Consider the following 19,575-nt stretch of genomic DNA (forward strand, 5'->3'; position numbering starts at 1 on the left):
GCTATTTTTTAACGCCCTTAGCTAGGCATAAAAACACAAATAGATCTAGGTATTGTCGTAGTAATAATAAGGCAAATCTCGAAAGCTTATCTCGTATTCCCTTCGTTCAGCAGCAAGTTTTCTTTGTGGTAAGCAAAAGTAGTCAAAATGGCTAAATTTAATGGGATAAGGATCCTGAAGATCAGGCTCGGGAGGAATAGGTTCCTCCTTCAGACCCTCATATTGTATGACCAACTCATCATTGTAAGCGTTCTTTTGCCAAAAAGTCACGAGCTTATTTCCAAGAGAGAAACCCAATCAATTGTTTTGTATAGCAAAATTATCATTAAGTTCAGTAATTTTATCAACAAATGTCAGGACCCCGATTCCAAGTCACGTCGATCTAGCCGGTAACACCTCATATCACTTTGCGGCCTCACGCACGGTATTCCCATGGGTGTTGCCTTACCATGGCTCGGGACCGTTTGCGCCTTTTGGCTCATGTATATGATAGTGTCGCTAGCATCCATATGACAGAGAATCCGAGCCGACATGACTAGTCGTGAACCCAAAGTGGCACTAACTTACGGGGACAGGCATACATGAATCAACATCGAGCATGTCGGTCAGAAGCATGCGAATCCGGGTTGTAGCACTGGGCTAACAGGACTCCGGTGAACCGGGCTGTAGCAGGCTAGGCAGGACTCTGGATGTCACCGCGTGACATTTCCCCGAAGGGACAGACATAGGAACGAAGTGAATCACATGCCGGCCAGTCAAGTGTTCCGGAGCAGTAGTGCTGGGCTAGCAGGACTCTGGTGAACCGGGCTGTAGCGGACTACTATGGCTCATGGAAGCACAAGACTACATTTCTCCATAAGAGAGTCTACCAAGGATAAACAACTAGGTTGTCGAATCCCACACATACCAAGCATTTCAATCATACACACAATATGCTCGATATGTGTAAATACAACATGGCATCACAGCATAACTCTACGACTCAAGTATTTAATCATTAGGCTCCGAGGAGCGAGATATTACAAACATGGGTCTCATGACCCAACATTCAAAGCATACAAGTTAAAGCACATGCGGAAGCTTAACATGTCTGAGTACAGACATCTACAAATGAAAAAGGCTGAGAAGACTGACTATCTACCAGATCCTGCCGAGGGCACAAGATCATAGCTGAGGTATCAAGCTAAACGCCGAAGTCCACACGGAACTACTAGCGAGACTGACGTCTCTCTACAAAACATAAAATAGGCAAACGTGAGTACAAATGTACCCAGCAAGACTTACATTAGAACTATCTACATATGCATCGGTATCAATAAAGGGGTGGTGGAGTTTGACTACAGCAAGCCAGCTTTGACTCGGTGGCTATCCTGAACTACGACTGCAAGTAACTCTTTTGAGGTGGCGCACACGAGTCCACATATTCACCATATCAATACACCACTATGGATCCGATCCCATCTCCCTACGAGAACGCCATCCATAGCACTCACGCTTATCTTGCGCATTTTAGAGTATCCACTTTCACTTGTCTATGAACTGTACAGGCAACCCAGAAGTCCTTTTCTGCGGACACGGCTATTCGAATAGATGATGTTAACCCTGCAGGGGTGTACTTCTTCACACACGCTCTCGCCACTTACCACCATGTACACGTCGTGTATCTCGGCAACCTTCAAGCGGAAGCCTGGCGAGGGAGTCGGCCACAACCTGACTAACCACACAAGTCTCTAGTCCAGGTTTATCGCCTATTCGGGTTCTATCCGCAAGGAGATCCGGCCGGGGTGTCGCTCACGGCCCCAAACGATGTGTGCAGGGTTCCCAAGCCCACCTCGACGGATGGATCTACGCTTGGTACACCGTGCCACGGTGCCTAGTCTGTCCCAAGCCCACCTGTACCGGGTGCCACTTGGTAGACTACTAACACAACCTACAAACACCAGAAACTAGTGGCAACTCCTGGACAAAGATCGAGGCGGTTAATAAGCCGAGAGGGGTCGAGTTACCAGAACCCAATGTGTGGTAGTAACTGTTCATGGATCACAAACACAGAACTCAGTTCCTGAGGACGGTTTCAATGAGACAACCCACCATGTACTCCTACATGGCCTCTCACCGCTACCTTTACCAAATCGTGTTCACACACTTAGCTCTCAACAGTAGGACATGTTCACAACTTTCCAATTCATCCCCGGTGAATCAGACCTGACTCAACTCTAAGCAGTAGCAGGCATGACAAACAAGCATACATGAGTAGGCACATCAGGGCTCAAACAACTTCTACTCATGCTAGTGGGTTTCATCTATTTACCGTTGCAATGACAGGTCATGCAGAGGAAAGGGGTTCAACTACCGCAGCATGTAACAGTTGAATCGTTGTTGTCCTAATGTAGTAAAAGGGAGCAGGAGCGAGAGAATGGGATTGTATCGGAATGAACAAGGGGGTTTTTCTTGCCTGGCACTTCTGAAGATAACATTGAGTCTTCATCAGTGTCAATGATCACAGCGTCGGAGCAGCGTCTACCGAGAGGGAACAATTACCGGCAAACAAGGAAGAACACAATCAATGCAATGCACAATATGATGCATGAATGTGACATGGCAATATGATGTGATTTGAGCTAATGCAACTATAACCAGAAGGATTTGAGCTAATTTGAACCAAGGGTTCAAATCCAAACTCAAGTTATGAATTTATAATGTGCATTATCATGTTTTGATCTATACAGCAAGGTTAAGTTGCTTTGTCATGCATGAAAACAGCATAAATGGATAGATTGGATTTTTTGATAATTTTTCATATATAAATTATTTTATTCTGAGCTACGGTTGATTTTATATGATTTTTAGAAGTTTTGGGCATTTTCTGAAAATAATAAATCATTTCTGATTTATTAAAATCCCAGAAAGCATTACTGCGTCATCCTGACATCAGAATGATGTCATCGAGTCAACAGCGTCAGCCCAGGTCAAACCTGACGCTAGGACCCACTCGTCAGTGACTAGGCTAATTAACAGAGACTGTTAGTGCTAATTTAATCCTAACTAAAAAGTGTCAGTGGGGCATGGGCCCACATGTCAGTGACTAGGGAGGGTAGTTAGTGACTAATTAGTTTAGTCTAATTTGACACGTCAGCCGGCCAGGGTTAGGCCGCCGGCGACCTCAACCGACGGCGGAGGCACGCCGGAATCTCTGTTCCGGCGACCATTCGTCGCGCGGGTGGATTCTACGGGACCCTGGGGATGCGCCGCGTCCAACGGTGCCACTGGTTGGTCGCGTAGTCGCCGGAGCTGACGGCGACGAGCACATCCGTGGCGGCGCCCGCACGGAGTTGGCCGGGACGGTGTTGTTGTGTACGGGAGGAGGAGCTGGAAGTGGCTACGGGCTCCTACAAAGGCGGGGATAACGATGACGCGTTCGGGGGCGGCTGGTTCGGGCTCTGGCCATGGCGGCGCCATGGCCGGTGGCACGGAGCTCTCGGCTCTGGTGGCTAGGCGGGCTAGATGATGGTATTGACCGCGGGGAGAGGGGGAAAACGCTCGGGGGCTCACAGCGGTGCCGTAGGGATGGCCAGCGTGCTCGGGGAAGCCCTGTGGACGACGAATCGGCGGCGACGATCTCCGGTGCCCGATGGTGAACACGATGAGGCCGGCGACGTTTTTGGGGCTTCCGGCGTCGGGAGGCTCAATGAGGAGGAGGAGAGGAACGAGGCGGAGCTCGTGGGCAGCTCCAGGGGGCATGGGAGAGGTGGTGGCCATGGCTATGGCGAGCGGCAGCGGCGAACGCGCTCGGTGGTGCTGCAGGAGAGAGCAGAGGAGGGGGAGGGGGCCAGGGAGAGAGTGAGGGGGTCGAGAGGGAGTGCGTGGCACTCGGGGCTGGCTCCAGAAGCGGCGGAAGCAGGAGGTAGCTCGGGCGCGTGCCGGCGCGCGGTGGCCACGCGCCTCTGTCCTTCTGGTGGGCTGGGCCAGATCAGGAGCTGGGCCGGCTCTGCTGCAGGAGAGAAGCCCAGGTGAGTCCTTCTCTCTCTCTTATTAATTGTTTCTATTTTCTATTTTGCTTTTCTGTTTTTGATTTAGTAATAATACTAAACCATTTTTAAAACTCCTGAGAAAATTTGTGGGCACTTTTAAAATGTTTACTAATAGCCCTCAAATGTTTTCAGAATTATTGAAGCATTTAAAAAATTTATAGCCATTAAATGGTCCAATTCAAATACTTATGATTTAATCCAAAAACCTGAAATGACCTAGGGAAAATATGCACCAATTTTTGTCAGAGGTTTTCACCAGTTTCAAAAATGATGGACTTTTCCTGAAGTCACTTTGGGTTTATTGGAAGTGATTTTATTTGAGCCTATTTGAATTCATTTGTTGCTAGGGTTTGGTCAGTCCCCATTTCAAGTTTCTGAGAAATTTAAACATGATGCAAGATGATGATGCAATGACAAGCAAGGCCAAAGATAGGGTTGTGACAACTAAAACATCAGTGGGGACCCTTTTTCTCAAATTTTCATTATAAGCAACATGATCGAGAGATCGCAAATGCATTATTTCTTCTTGGTTAAAGAGAATCCCCTCTATGGGAGGACGACCACCATCTACTTTGTAATGCGCAAAAAATTCACTAGCTTCTTTCATAATAAATCTAAACTCATGGGCTAGAAATATAGTGCTGGCGCGCTTAACAAAAGAATGCTCAATATTAGAAAACTCTAGAAAAATCCTTTGTATGCATGGATGCATATGAACAAATTGTCTTTCAAGTTCAACTATAAGCAAAGATATAGCATCCGCAAGACTATTAGTTTTATGGAGAATAGATCAACCTAACGTGGGTAATGCACCGACACAAGTAAAGAAATCTTGAATAACCCCTTTTCCAATAATATTGCCGCTACCTATGCAGAGTTTTTCAGTGTGCAAAGTAGTAGATTCTTCATGAGGATTAATATTAGCAAAATCATCAAAGTTTCCCTCATCGTTACTACTATCCTTTTCAACGATAATCTCCCCAGACTTAGACATAGTGACAGCAAACCAATCTAGCAAATGGGCAAACAAAAAGCAAATGAAAAGACGAACTAAAGAAGGGCGAAGAAAAGGGCGAATCTATTTGAAAATCATTTTAGAAGTGGGGGAGAGGAAAACGAGAGGCAAATTGCGAATAATGTAATGCAAGAGATTAGATTTTTATGATGGGTACTTGGTATGTCTTGACTTGGCGTAGATGTCCCCGGCAACGGCGCCAGACATTCTTCCTGCTACTTCTTGATCTTGTGTTGGTTTTTCCCTTGAAGAGGAAAGGGTAATGTAGCAAAGTAGAGATAAGTATTTCCCTCTGTTAGAGAATCAAGGTATCAATCCAGTAGGAGACAACGCACAAGCCACCTATACCTGCACAAACAATCAAACAACTTGCACTCAACGCGATAAAGGGGTTGTCAATCCCTTCACGGTCACTTGCAAAACTGAGATCTGATAGAGATAGATAACAGAAGATAAAATATTTTTGGGTTTTTGGTTTATAGATCTGAAAGTAAAATAATTGCAAAATAGTAGATCAAAAACTAATATGATGGAAAATAGACCCGGGGGGCATAGGTTTCACTAAGATTCTCTCGGGATGGCAAATAATACGGTGGGGTGAACAAATTACTGTCGAGCAGTTGATAGAAAAGCGCAAAGTTATGACGATATCCAAGGCAATGATTATGAAATATAGGCGTCACATCCGTGTCAAGTAGACCGACTCCTTCCTGCATCTACTACTATTACTCCACACATCGACCGACTCATGCCTGCATCTAGAGTATTAAGTTCATGAAGAACAGAGTAACGCCTTAAGTAAGACAACATGATGTAGAGAAATAAACTCAAGCAATATGATGTAAACTCCATCTTTTTATCCTCGATGGCAACAATACAATATGTACCTTGCTGCCCCTACTGTCACTGGGAACGGACACCGCAAGATTGAACCCAAAGCTAAGCACTTCTCCCATTGCAAGAAAAACAAATCTAGTTGGCCAAACTAAACCGGTAGTTCGAAAAGAATTACAAAGATATAAAATCATGCATATAAGAATTCAGAGAAGATTCAAATAATATTCATAGATAAACTGATCATAAATCCACAATTCATCAGATATCGACAAACACACCGCAAAATAAGATTACATCGGATAGATCTCCAACAACACCGAGGAGAACATGGTATTGAGAATCAAAGAGAGAGAAGAAGTCCATCTAGCTACTAGCTATGGACCCGTAGGTCTGAGGTAAACTACTCACGCTTCATCGGAAGGGCAATAGAGTTGATGTAGAAGCCCTCCGTGATCGAATCCCCCTCTGCAGATGCCGAAAAGGCCCCTAGATGGGATCTCACGGGAATCAGAAGGTTGCGGCGGTGGAAAAGTGTTTTCGTGGATGCTTCTATGGCGGTTTGGGAATATATAGGAGGAAGATATAGGTTAGGGGGTCACCGAGGGGCCCACAAGGTAGGGGGCGCACCCTACCCCCCCCCCCCCCCCCCCCCGGCGCGCCCTCCCCCCTTGTCGCTGACTCGTGGCTCTTCTGACTTGTCTCCAAGTCTCCTGGGTGTCCTTCTGGTCCAAGAAAAATCATCGCAAAGTTTATTCCATTTGGACTCTGTTTGGTATTCCTTTTCGAGCAAAAAACAAGGAAAAAAAGAAACTGGCACTAGGCTCTAGGTTAATAGGTTAGTCCCAAAAATAATATAAAATAGCATATAAAACATCCAAAACAGATAATATAATAGCATGGAACAATCAAAAATTATAGATACATTGCAGACGTATCACTGGCCTCCAGTACCTCACGCGCTAGACCAGCTCTGGAACAGCTGCGAGGGGTCCATGAGGTCCAGGCCATCCAATACTTCATGGACGGGTGTCGAACTGACACCTTGCTCAAGCACAAGCTCCTCCGCTCTGAGCCGACCACCATGGCCGCGCATCCACGACGGACAAGTACGCCACGGCCGCTGCCATAATCCAAGTCGTGGTGGACATTACCGGCGCCACCCCCAAGCCGGCTGGCGAGAACAGCCGCCAGCAGAACAACCACCCCGACAACAAATGCAAGGGAGAGTAGCCGGCTCCCTGCTATGACAACTGCCTTGTCGCTGCGGCCGAGCAGGCACCTCCCGCCGAGCAGGGCGGCGGCCGGCATCAGCGAACCGACAAGACTGCCTGGCAACCCGCCATGAGTTTTGAGAAGATGCTCGACGCTCCCTGCAAGCACCACAGTGGTGCGAGGCCATCCATGCACACGCTCTGGCAGTGCGCCATTACTTGGGGCCTAATGAGGGGCGATCTCCCTCCGCCACTCCTCCGGCGTCGGGTGCGGGGGAGCCGCCTCCTCCCCCTCGCCGCTGCATGAGGCCTGCTTGAACTACGTCGGTATTTCCCCAAAGAGGAAGGGATGATGCAGCACAGCGACTATAGGTATTTCCCTCAGTGATGAGACCAAGGTTATCGAACCAGTAGGAGAACCAAGCAACACAATGTAAACAACCCCTGCACACAAATAACAAATACTCGCAACCCGATGTGTTAAAGGGTTGTCAATCCCTTTCGGGTAACGATGCCACAAATTGGCAAGAAGACGTGATAAAGTTGTAATAGATAGGATAAATAGGTCGCAAATAAAATAAAGTGTAGCAAGGTATTTTTGTATTTTTGGTTTAATAGATCTGAAAATAAAATCAAATAAAATAGATCGTGAAGGTAAATATGCTAAAGAAGAGACCCGGGGGCTGTAGGTTTCACTAGTGGCTTCTCTCGAGAAAAATAGCAAACAGTGGGTGAAACAATTACTGTTGGGCAAATTGATAGAACTTCAAATAATCATGACGATATCCAGGCAATGATCATTATATAGGCATCACGTCCAAGATTAGTAGACCGACTCCTACCTGCATCTACTACTATTACTCCACACATCGACCGCTATCCAGCATGCATCTAGTGTATTAAGTTCATGGAGAAACGGAGTAATGCAATAAGAACGATGACATGATGTAGACAAGATCTATTTATGTAGAAATAGACCCCATCTTTTATCCTTAATAGCAACGATACATACGTGTCGTTTCCCCTTCTGTCACTGGGATCAAGCACCGTAAGATCGAACCCATCACAAAGCACCTCTTCCCATTGCAAGATAAATAGATCAAGTTGGCCAAACAAAACCCAAATATCGGAGAAGAAATACGAGGCTATAAGTAATCATGCATATAAGAGATCAAAGAAGACTCAAATAACTTTCATGGATAAAAACATAGATCTGATCATAAACTCAAAGTTCATCTGGATCCCAACAAACACACCGCAAAAAGGCTTACATCATATGGATCTCCAAGAGACCATTGTATGAGAATCAAGAGAGAGAGAGAGAGAGGGAGAGAGAGAGAGAGGAAGCCATCTAGCTACTAACTACGGACCCATAGGTCTACAAAGAACTACTCACGCATCACCGGAGAGGCACCAATGGACATGATGAACCCCTCCGCAATGGTGTCTAGATTGGATCTGGTGTTTCTGGAACTTGCAGCGACTGGAATTGATTTTTTGTCGACTCCCCTAGGGTTTCTGGAATATTGGCGTATTTATAGAGCAAAGAGGCGGTGTGGGAGGCCACCAAGGTGGGCACAACCCACCTGGGCGCCTGAGCCCCCATGCGCGGCTTGGTGGGTTGTGCTCCCCTCGGAGCACCCGTCTGGTACTTTCTTGGCCCATACGGTGTCTTCTGGTCCAATAAAATCCACAAAAAGTTTCACTGTGTTTGGACTCTGTTTGGTATTGATTTCCTACGATGTAAAAAACAAGCAGAAAACAACAACTGGCACTGGGCACTATGTCAATAGGTTAGTACCCAAAAATGATATAAAATGACTATAAAATGATTGTAAAACATCCAAGAATGATAATATAACAGCATGTAACAATGAAAAATTATAGATACATTGACACGTATCAGCATCCCCAAGCTTAATTCATGCTCGTCCTCGAGTACGTAAATGATAAAAACAGAAATTTTGATGCGGAATGTTGCCTAATGTGTTCATCACATAATCTTTTCTTTGTAGCAATGGACATTTGGACTTTTATATGGTTCAAAGGAATAGTCTAGTTTTGACATGAAGACTTTAATACTCAAGCATATCAACAAGCAACCATGTCTTTCAAAATATCAACACTAAATCAAGTTATCCCTAGCCCATCATGCTCAATCATTGATCCATTCATGAAACACACTCGAATATTAGCTACACCCAATGCTCAAATACGATCATAGTGCCCCTTAGTTGGTGCTTTATAAGTGCAGATGGAGACTCAAATTAAAAATAAAAATTGCATAATGTAAAAGAAAGGCCCTTCGTAGAGGGAAGTAGGGATTTGTAGAGGTGCCAGAGCTCAAAGCAAAAATTGAGAGATAAAATCATTTTGGGAGGCATACTTTTCCCACCAACGAAAATGACTTAGAGTTTCCAATGCTTTCCATGCTAGATACATCATAGGCGGTTCCCAAATAGAAAATAAAGTTTATTCCTTTTTCCACCATACTTTCACTTTCCATGGCTAACCGTATCCACGGGTGCCCTCCATACCAACACTTTCCAAGGAATTTATTATTTGACAACATAAAGTAAATTCATTTTTCATTTCAGGACTGGGCATCCCTAATACCTTTGTCGTACTCTCGTGCAATGACAAGTGAATAAACACTCGTCGTGAGAATAACACATCTAGCATGGAAAACATCGGCCACTCCTCACCGCCTCGCGAGCGGTACGAGCACACAAAAAGAGAAATTTATTTTGAAAATTAGAGATGGCACATGCAAATTTGCTTAGAACGGCACTGGAATACCACATATAGGTAGGTATACTGGACTCATATGGCAAAACTGGTTTAAAGGGTTTTGGATGCACAAGTAGTGATCGTACTTAGTGCAAAATGAAGGCTAGCAAAAAGATTGAGAAGCGTCCAACCAAGAAACGAAAAAATCTCGTACCCAAGCATTCAGCATAAGTAACACTGAATAACGCACCATAAGTAGGATGTAATTTCATTGCATAACTATTGACTTTCGTGCTTGTATAGGGAATCACAAACCTTAACACCAATATTCTTACTAAAGCATAATTACTCATCAACATGACTCACATATCGCATCGTCATATCTCAAAACCATTACGAAGAACCAAGTTTATTTTGTTCAATGATCTTCATGAAAGTTTTCATTATATCCTCCTTGGATATCTATCACTTTGGGACTATTTTCATATGTTGCTTTTGATAAGCTCAAACAAATTTAAGTGAAGAACATGAGCATAATATTTCTTTTCTCTCAAAAATAATCTAAGTGAAGCAAGAGAGAATTTCTTAAAAAAATTATTAACTCCCAAATAAATCTAAGTGAAGCATGACAGCATTTCTTCAAAAATAACAAAGCACACCGTGCTCAAAAATATATAAGTGAAGCACTAGAGCAATTCCAAGGCTCTAAAAATTTAACTGAAGCATAGCATAATTTTTTGACTCTCTCAAAAAGGTGTGTCCAGTAAGGATTCAAGACTTATAACACAAATAAAAACAAGAAAAGACTCATATCATAAAAGACGCTCCAAGCAAAACTCATAATATGTGACGAATAAAAATATAGTTCCAAGTAAAATACCGATGATTGTTAGAAGAAAGAGGGGATGCCACTCGGGGGCATCCCCAAGCTTAGTTGCTTGCTACTTCTTGAATATTATCTTGGGGTGCCTCGGGCATTCCCAAGCTTAGCCTTTTGATAATCCTTATTCCTTCATCCATCGTAAGATCACCCAAAACTTGAAACTTCAATCACACAAAACTCAACAAAACCTTCGTGAGATTTGTTAGTATAAGAAAGCAAACAACTACTACAAGTATTGTTGCAAACCCATTAAAATTTTATTTTTGCATTATATCTACTGTATTCCAACTTTTCTATGGAAAAAATTCTTCAAAGAGAACCATAGAATCATCAAAACAAGCACACAACGCAAAGAAAAGAGAATCTATCAAAACAGAACAGTCTGTAGAAATCTGACTACTTCGAAAACTTCTGTAACTCCAAAAATTCTTGAACATTAGGACGACGTGAATAATTTGTTTATTAATCTTCTGCAAAAAGAATCAACTCAAAATCACACTTCTGATAAACATGAAAAATAATTTCGTGAGCACAAAAGTTTCTATTTTTCAGCAAGATCAAATCAACTCTCACCCAAATCCTCCCAAAGGCCTTGCTTGGCACAAACACTAATTTAAACCACAAAAACACATCTAACCAGAGGACTAATTGGGTATTTTATTGAAAACATCAAGAAAACCAAAAATCACAAAGATACAAGTTGGGTTGCCTCCCAACGAGCGCTATCGTTTTACGCCCTTAGCTAGGCATAACGCATAGGATCTAAGTTTTGTCATCTTTAGACTCCAACTCTTCGATCAAACACTTAGAATTTTCAAGGATTTTGCACATAAATTCTCAACGACAATACTTCTAGGCACGAGATTGAAAAAATCATTTTTGCAAAGAGGGTCTCTTATAACTTCAATAAAATTGGGATGGATACTAATCATCTTAAGATCTCCTTTATTATTGCTAGAAGTTGCACCCTTGTTTTTAGTAACTTGAGTAGTCTTACCAATATTTACGGGAGTTTTGGCGGAAGCAAAAGCCGTACTTAGATTAGTAAAAAATTCTTCCGGTTTATTAATCCTAGTCGGGCTTTCTTCCATTCTTTCATGAACTATAGTCCCCTTTTCTTTTAACAGCTTAAAAAGTTCTCCCAATTTTCACCCAATTTTAGTAGCGAAATTTTGCATGTTTTTATCCAAGTTTTCAATATGTTCTTTGGTAAGCATTTTCTTTTCAATAGCATCTAGTCTTTCCATAACATGCTCAAGAGTCAAAATTGTTTCATTGATCATGAGTGGTGCTGAACCCACTAAATTTCCCAAAACATTAAATGCATCAAGAGAAGGACACATCAAGAAACTTCCACCGCTAATCATACCTAGGACGAATCTATACCAAGTGGTGATGCCCACATAAAAACAATGAAGAAGGGCAACGGTAGATTGCTTACGGATGGATCAATTATGAGCATTGCAAATCCTATACCAAGCATATTTTAAATTCTCCCCTCCCCTTTGTTTAAAGTTAAGAACCTCGTTCTCGGGGGTGTACGCAATAGAGGAAGAACCATCCATAACGACAAAAGGTGGTCAACGAGATTTCACTCAAAAACAGATCTGACGAGAAAACGGCGGACGAAAAAGAGGGCAAATAAAATGGCAATTTTTTGTGAAGTGGGGGAGAGGAAAACGAGAGGAAAATGGCAAATAATGTAAATTGCGAGGAGATGAGATTTGTGATTAGGAAACTGGTTGATGATGATGATGTCTCCCCGGCAACGGCGCCAGAAAGCGCATTGACGGGAGACTATCTTGACGTGATCCTCCCCGGCAACGGCACTAGAAATTCCTTTTGATGCCTGCATGAACTACGTCAGTATTTCCCCAAAGAGGAAGGGATGATGCAGCACAGCGATGGTAGGTATTTCCCAATGATGAGACCAAGGTTATCGAACCAGTAGGAGAACCAAGCAACACAACGTAAACAGCCCCTGCACACACAAATAACAAATACTCGCAACCCAACGTGTTAAAGGGGTTGTCAATCCCTTTCGGGTAATGATGCCACAAATTGGCGAGAAGACGTGATAAAGTTGTAATAGATATGATAAATAGATCGCAAATAAAATTAAGTGAAGCAAGGTATTTTTGTATTTTTGGTTTAATAGATCTGAAAATAAAAGCAAATAAAATAGATCGCAAAGGCAAGTATATTAAAGAAGAGACCTGTGGGCCGTAGGTTTCATTAGTGGCTTCTCTCGAGAAAAATAGCCAATAGTGGGAAAGCAATTACTGTTGGGAAATTGATAGAACTTCAAATAATCATGACGATATCCACGCAATAATCATTATATAGGCATCACACCCAAGATTAGTAGACCGACTCCTGCCTGCATCTACTACTATTACTCCACACATCATCCGCTATCCAGCATGCATCTAGTGTATTAAGTTCATGGAAAAACGGAGTAATGCAATAAGAACGATGACATGATGTAGACAAGATCTATTTATGTAGAAATAGACCCCATCTTGGTATCCTTAATAGCAACGATACATACGTGTCATTTCCCCTTCTGTCACTGGGATCAAGCACCGTAAGATCGAACCCATCACAAAGCACCTCTTTCCATTGCAAGATAAATAGATCAAGTTGACCAAACAAAACCCAAATATTGGAGAATAAATACGAGGCTATGATCAATCATGCATATAAGAGATCAAAGAAGACTCAAATAACTTTCATGGATAAAAACATAGATCTGATCATAAACTCAAAGTTCATCGTATCCCAACAAACACATCGCAAAAAGACTTACATCATATGGATCTCCAAGAGACCATTGTATTGAGAATCAAGAGAGAGAGAGAGAGGAAGCCATCTAGCTACTAACTATGGACCCGCAGGTCTACAAAGAACTACTCACGCATCGTCGGAGTGGCACCAATGGACATGATGAACCCCTCCGCGATGGTGTCTAGATTGGATTTGGTGTTTCTGGAACTTGCGGCGGCTGGAATTGATTTTTCGTCGATTCCCCTAGGATTTCTGGAATATTAGGGTATTTATAGAGCAAAGAGGCGGTGCGGAATGCCACTGAGGTGGGCACAACCCACCTGGGCGCGCCTGGGCCTCCAGGCGCGCCCTGGTGTGTTGTGCTCCCCTCAGAGCACCCCTCAGGTACTTTCTTGGCCCATACAGTGTCTTATGGTCCAGAAAAAATCCACAAAAAAGCTTTGCTGCGTTTGGACTCCGTTTGGTATTGATTTCCTGCGATGTAAAAAACAAGCAAAAAACAGCAACTAGCACTAGGCACTATGTCAATAGGTTAGTACCAAAAAATGATATAAAATGACTATAAAATGATTGTAAAACATTCAAGAATGATAATATAACAGCATGGAACAATCAAAAATTATAGATACGTTGGAGAGGTATCACCGCACCCGGCGGCTGGCACTATGCGTGACGACACCTTCCCCAACCCGAACGCCTACTACATCGTCTTCACCAGCGAAGGCGGCGACAAGCACAATGAGCGCCGGCTTCGGCAGGAAGTGAACACCATGGTCCCGGTCGTGCCTCAGTACATGCACTGGTCAGATGGCCCGCTCAGCTGGACCCGGGAGGACCATCCGGCCATCATGCCGACGCCGAGGGGCTATGCTCTCATTCTCGACCACACCATGGTCGCTAAGAAGCGCACCTGCCGCTTCTCGCAAGTCCTCATCGATGGCTGCAGCAGCATCAACATCCTCTACCGCGACACAATGACCAAGCTCGGCATCCAGGCGCAGCAGCTAGAGCCATCCCGGACGGTGTTCCACGGCATTGTGTCGGGCCTCTCCTGCTCCTCGCTCGTGTTCGAGGTGGTCGACCTGGCCAGCCCCTACCACGCGCTGCTGCGCCGGCCCGCGCTAGCAAAGTTCATGGAAGTTCCCCACTACGCCTACCTGAAGCTGAATATGTCGGGTCCCAAGGGCCTCATCACCATCGTTGACGACTACAAGAAATTCCTAGAGTGTGCCCGAGCCGGCTCCAAGCTGGCCGAGTTGTTGGTCATCGCTGAGGAGAGGCGCCAGCTCGACCAGATCATGGCGTTGGCTGGCGAGCAGCCGGCCGTGCCGGCTCCGACCAAGGAGTCGGCTGGCGAGGCCTCGTTCTAGCCGTCCAAGGATACCAAGAAGGTCCCGCTCAACCTGGCTAACCCCAGCTGTAGCGAGTACGTTGTTGTGGGCACCCACCTCAGCAGAAGATAGGAAGGCAAGCTCGTTGGCTTCCTTTGTGAGAATTGGGACATCTTTGCATGGTCCCCCAAGGACATGCCAGGTGTTCCAAGGGAGTACGCCGAGCACAAAATTCATGTCCGCAAGGACCCTAAGCCTGTCCGTCAGCCGCTACGTTGCTTTTTCGAGGAGAAGCGAAGAATCATTGGTGAGGCGATCACCCGGATGCTCGTAGACGGCTTCATCATGGAGTGTTCCACCCCGAGTGGCTAGCCAATCCAGTCCTCGTCCCAAAGAAGAACGACACCTCATGCTCCTAGCTAACCTCAAGGAAACCTTCGCCAATCTGCATCGGTATCAGATCAAGCTCAACCCGAAGAAGTGTGTGTTCGGCGTGCCAGTAGGCCAGCTACTCGGCTTCCTCGTCTCGGAGCGTGGCATTGAGGCCAATCTGGAGAAGATCAAGGCCATCAAGCGCATGCACAAGCCGACTCGGCTGCGAGATGTCCAGAAGTTCACCAACTGCTTGGCCTCTCTCAACCGGTTTCTTAGCCAGCTGGGGGCCCTGCCCCTGTATCAGCTGATGAAGAAGATGTCAGTGTTTGAGTGGAACGACCAGGCGGACGAGGCCTTCCGCGACCTCAAGCACATGCTCTCCACCCCACCCTTCCTGGCCACGCCGGCTGATAAGGAGCCTGAAAGTGCAACTATCCCTGGGTGGTTTTGGTAATTCCTACAACATATAGCTCATTGAGCTAACATTATTCCAAGATGAATATTTCAGGAAAAGCTCAATGGATGGCATGGCATGGATGAGGAAAGTGGATCCCTCAAAATTATAAGGACAAAGGATTGGCTCAAACTTCAAGATCAAGACTCTACATTTTATATTTTAGTGATCCAAGATCACATTGAGTCTATAAGAAAAGCCAATACTATTAAGGAGGGATGAGGAGTTGCTTAATGAGCCTCTTGCTTCATGTGCTTAGTGATATGCTCCAAAACCCTCAACTATCTTCCCACGTCCACATATGACCAAAACCAAAAGTCAAACTCGGCCCCACCAATTCTTTCCATCCGGCGCCACCGAGTTTCATTTGTCATAGCCACTGCCACAAACCCTAGCAATTCGGTTTCACCGATAGGGATCTCGGTCTCACCGAGATGGGATTGCAATTTCTCTGTTTCCCCTTCGTAACGTTTCGGTCTAACCAAAGTGAGTGATCGGTCCCACCGAGATTGCAATGTAAACTCACTGTTTCCCTTTCGTAACATTTCGGTCTCACCGAAAAGAGAGAATCGGTCCCATCGAGTTTACCTGACCAACTCTCTGGTTAGCTTATTACCAAAATCGGTCCCACCGAGTTTGTGTAATCGGTCACACCAAGATTACGTTATGCCCAAACCCTAACCATATCGGTCCTACCGAGTTGCATCTCAGTCCCACCGAAAATCCTAATGGTCACTAGGTTTGCTGAATCGGTCCGACCGAGTTTAACGATTCGGTCCCACCGAGTTTGGCAGATTGTGTGTAACGGTTAGATTTTGTGTGGAGGCTATATATACCCCTCCACCCACTCTTCATTCGTGGAGAGAGCCATCAGAACAGATCTTCACTTCCAATACACATTTTCTGAGAGAGAACCACCTACCCTTGTGTTGAGCTCAAGATATTCCATTCCTACCATATGAATCTTGATCTCTAGCCTTCCCCAAGTTGCTTTCCACTCAAATCTTCTTTCCACCAAATCCAAATCCTGTGAGAGAGAGTTGAGTGTTGGGGAGACTATCATTTGAAGCACAAGAGCAAGGAGTTCGTCATCAACACACCATTTGTTACTTCTTGGAGAGTGGTGTCTCCTAGATTGGCTAGGTGTCACTTGGGAGCCTCCGACAAGATTGTGGAGTTGAACCAAGGAGTTTGTAAGGGCAAGGAGATCGCCTACTTCGTGAAGATCCACCGCTAGTGAGGCAAGTCCTTCGTGGGAGACGGCCGTGATGGAATAGACAAGGTTGCTTCTTCGTGGACCCTTCGTGGGTGGAGCCCTCCATGGACTCGCGCAACCGTTACCCTTCGTGGGTTGAAGTCTCCATCAACGTGGATGTACGATAGCACCACCTATCGGAACCACGCCAAAACATCCTTGTCTCCAATTGCGTTTGAATCCTCCAAACCCTTCCCTTTACATTCTTGCAAGTTGCATGCTTTACTTTCCGCTGCTCATATACTCTTTTGCATGCTTGCTTGAATTGTGTGTAGATTGCTTGACTTGTGCTAAGATAGCTAAAATCTGCCAAGAACTAAAATTGGGAAAAGGATAGATTTTTATTTGGTCAAGTAGTCTAATCACCCCCCTTCTATACATACTTTTGATCCTACATGGACATAGGTTTCACTAGAGGCTTCTCTCAAGATAGAAAATAGTACGGTGGGTGAACAAATTGCCGCCGAGCAGTTGGTAGAAAAGCGCAAAGTTATGATGATATCTAAGGCAATGATCATGAATATAGGCATCATGTCCGTGTCAAGTAGACCGAAACGATTCTGCATCTACTACTATTACTCCACACATCGACCGACTCCTGCCTGCATCTAGAGTATTAAGTTCATAAGAACAGAGTAACACATTAAGTAAGATGACATGATGTGGTGAAATTAGCTCAAGCAATATGATGAAAACCCAATCTTGTTATCCTCGATGGCTACAATACAATACGTGTCAGTTCCCCTTCTTTCACTAGGATCGAGCACCACAAGATTGAACCCAAAGCTAAGCACTTCTCCCATTGCAAGAAAAACCAATCTAATTGGCCAAACCAAATCGATAGTTCGAAGAGACTTGCAAAGATATCAAATCATGCATATAATAATTTAGAGGAGAATATTCATAGATAAGATGATCATAAATCCACAATTCATCGGATCTCGGTAAACACACCGCAAAAAAGTATGACTATATTAGGAATACATGCCTACATTATATTGATGAATTGGAGCTAGTTCCGTGTCACCCTATGTTATAACCGTTGCATGATGAATGCCATCCAACATAATTATCCATCATTGATCCATTGCCTACGAGCTCATTTCATATTGATCTTTGCTTAGTTACTTTTCCGTTGCCACTGTTATGATTGCTACAAAACTGCTACTATTACTTTTGCCATTGTTACCGTTACTTCCATACTACTTTGCTACTAAATATTTTGCTGCAGATATTAAGTCTTTCAGGTGTGGTTGAATTGACAACTTAGCTGCTAATACTCAAAAATATTCTCTGGCTCCCCTTGTGTCGAATCAATAAATTTGGGTTGAATACTCTACCCTCGAAAACTGTTGCGATCCCCTATACTTGTGGGTTATCAAGACCTTTTTCTGGCGCCATTGGCAGGGAGCATAGCTCTATTATTTGAGTCACTTGGGATTTATATCCGTTGATCACTATGAGGAATTTGAAAGATCAAAGAACCTAGATTTTCCCCTCAACTACGAGGGAAGGTGATGAACTACCATCTAGCTCTGCACTTGATTCTCCTTCTGTTTTGAGTAAACTTGCGACACCTACTCCTGCTATTGATTCCGATATGTCGCATGTTATTGATGATGCCACTTCTACTATGCATGATGCTATTGATGATACTACTTCTATGCTTGATGATACTGTGCCACTAGGTGAATTTCTTGATGAACAACTTGCTAGGGTTAGAGAGAATGAAATTACTGAAACTGATGATATTATTGAAACTGATGATTATGATTCTCCCCCTAGATATGAATTGCCTATTGTACTTGAGGGTTATGTTATGGATGAAGAAACTGCTAGAGACTTCTTTGCTTGCAATGATAGAGAGGATCTTAAGAAATTATTAGCTAAGCTAAAATAAAAATCCTTGAATGCTAGAATGAAATATGATCCCGCTTTTGCTACTTCACCTATCTTTGTTACTAATAAGGATTATGAATTCTCTGTCGATCCTGAGATAATTACTTTGGTTGAATCTGATCCTTTCTATGGTTATGAATCTGAAACTGTTGTGGCACATCTTACTAAATTAAATGATATATCCACCCTATTTGCTCATGAGGAAAAAATCGCTCTTACTATATTCTTAATCTGTTTCATTTTTCATTAAAGGGTGATGCTAAGATATGGTTCAATTCTCTTGCTCCTCGTTGTGTGCATAGTCCCCATGATATGATTTATTACTTCTCTCAAAAATATTTCTGTGCTCATAAGAAACAAGCTGCTTTAAAGGAAATATTTAATTTTGTGCAAATTGAAGAAGAGAGTCTCCCACAAGCTTGGGGGAGGCTTCTCCAATTACTTAATGCTTTGCTTGATCATCCTCTCAAGAAAAATGAAATACTTGATATCTTTTATAATGGACTAACCAATGCTTCCAGAGACCACCTCGATAGTTGTGTTGGTTGTGTTTTCAGGGAACGAACTATTGAGCAAGCTGAATTGCTACTGAATAATATATTGAGCAACGAAAATGATTGGACACTTCTTGAACCAACCCCGAAGAAAAGGGGTATTCTATTTCTCAGTCCTGAAGATATGCAAGAGGCAAAGAAATCTATGAAATAAAAAGGTATTAAAGCTGAAGAAATTGAATGTTATTCATTATGTAGTACAACTCTAGACAA

Source organism: Triticum urartu, chromosome 6, assembly GCF_003073215.2.
Source record: "Triticum urartu cultivar G1812 chromosome 6, Tu2.1, whole genome shotgun sequence".
NCBI classification, from domain to species: Eukaryota; Viridiplantae; Streptophyta; class Magnoliopsida; order Poales; family Poaceae; genus Triticum; species Triticum urartu.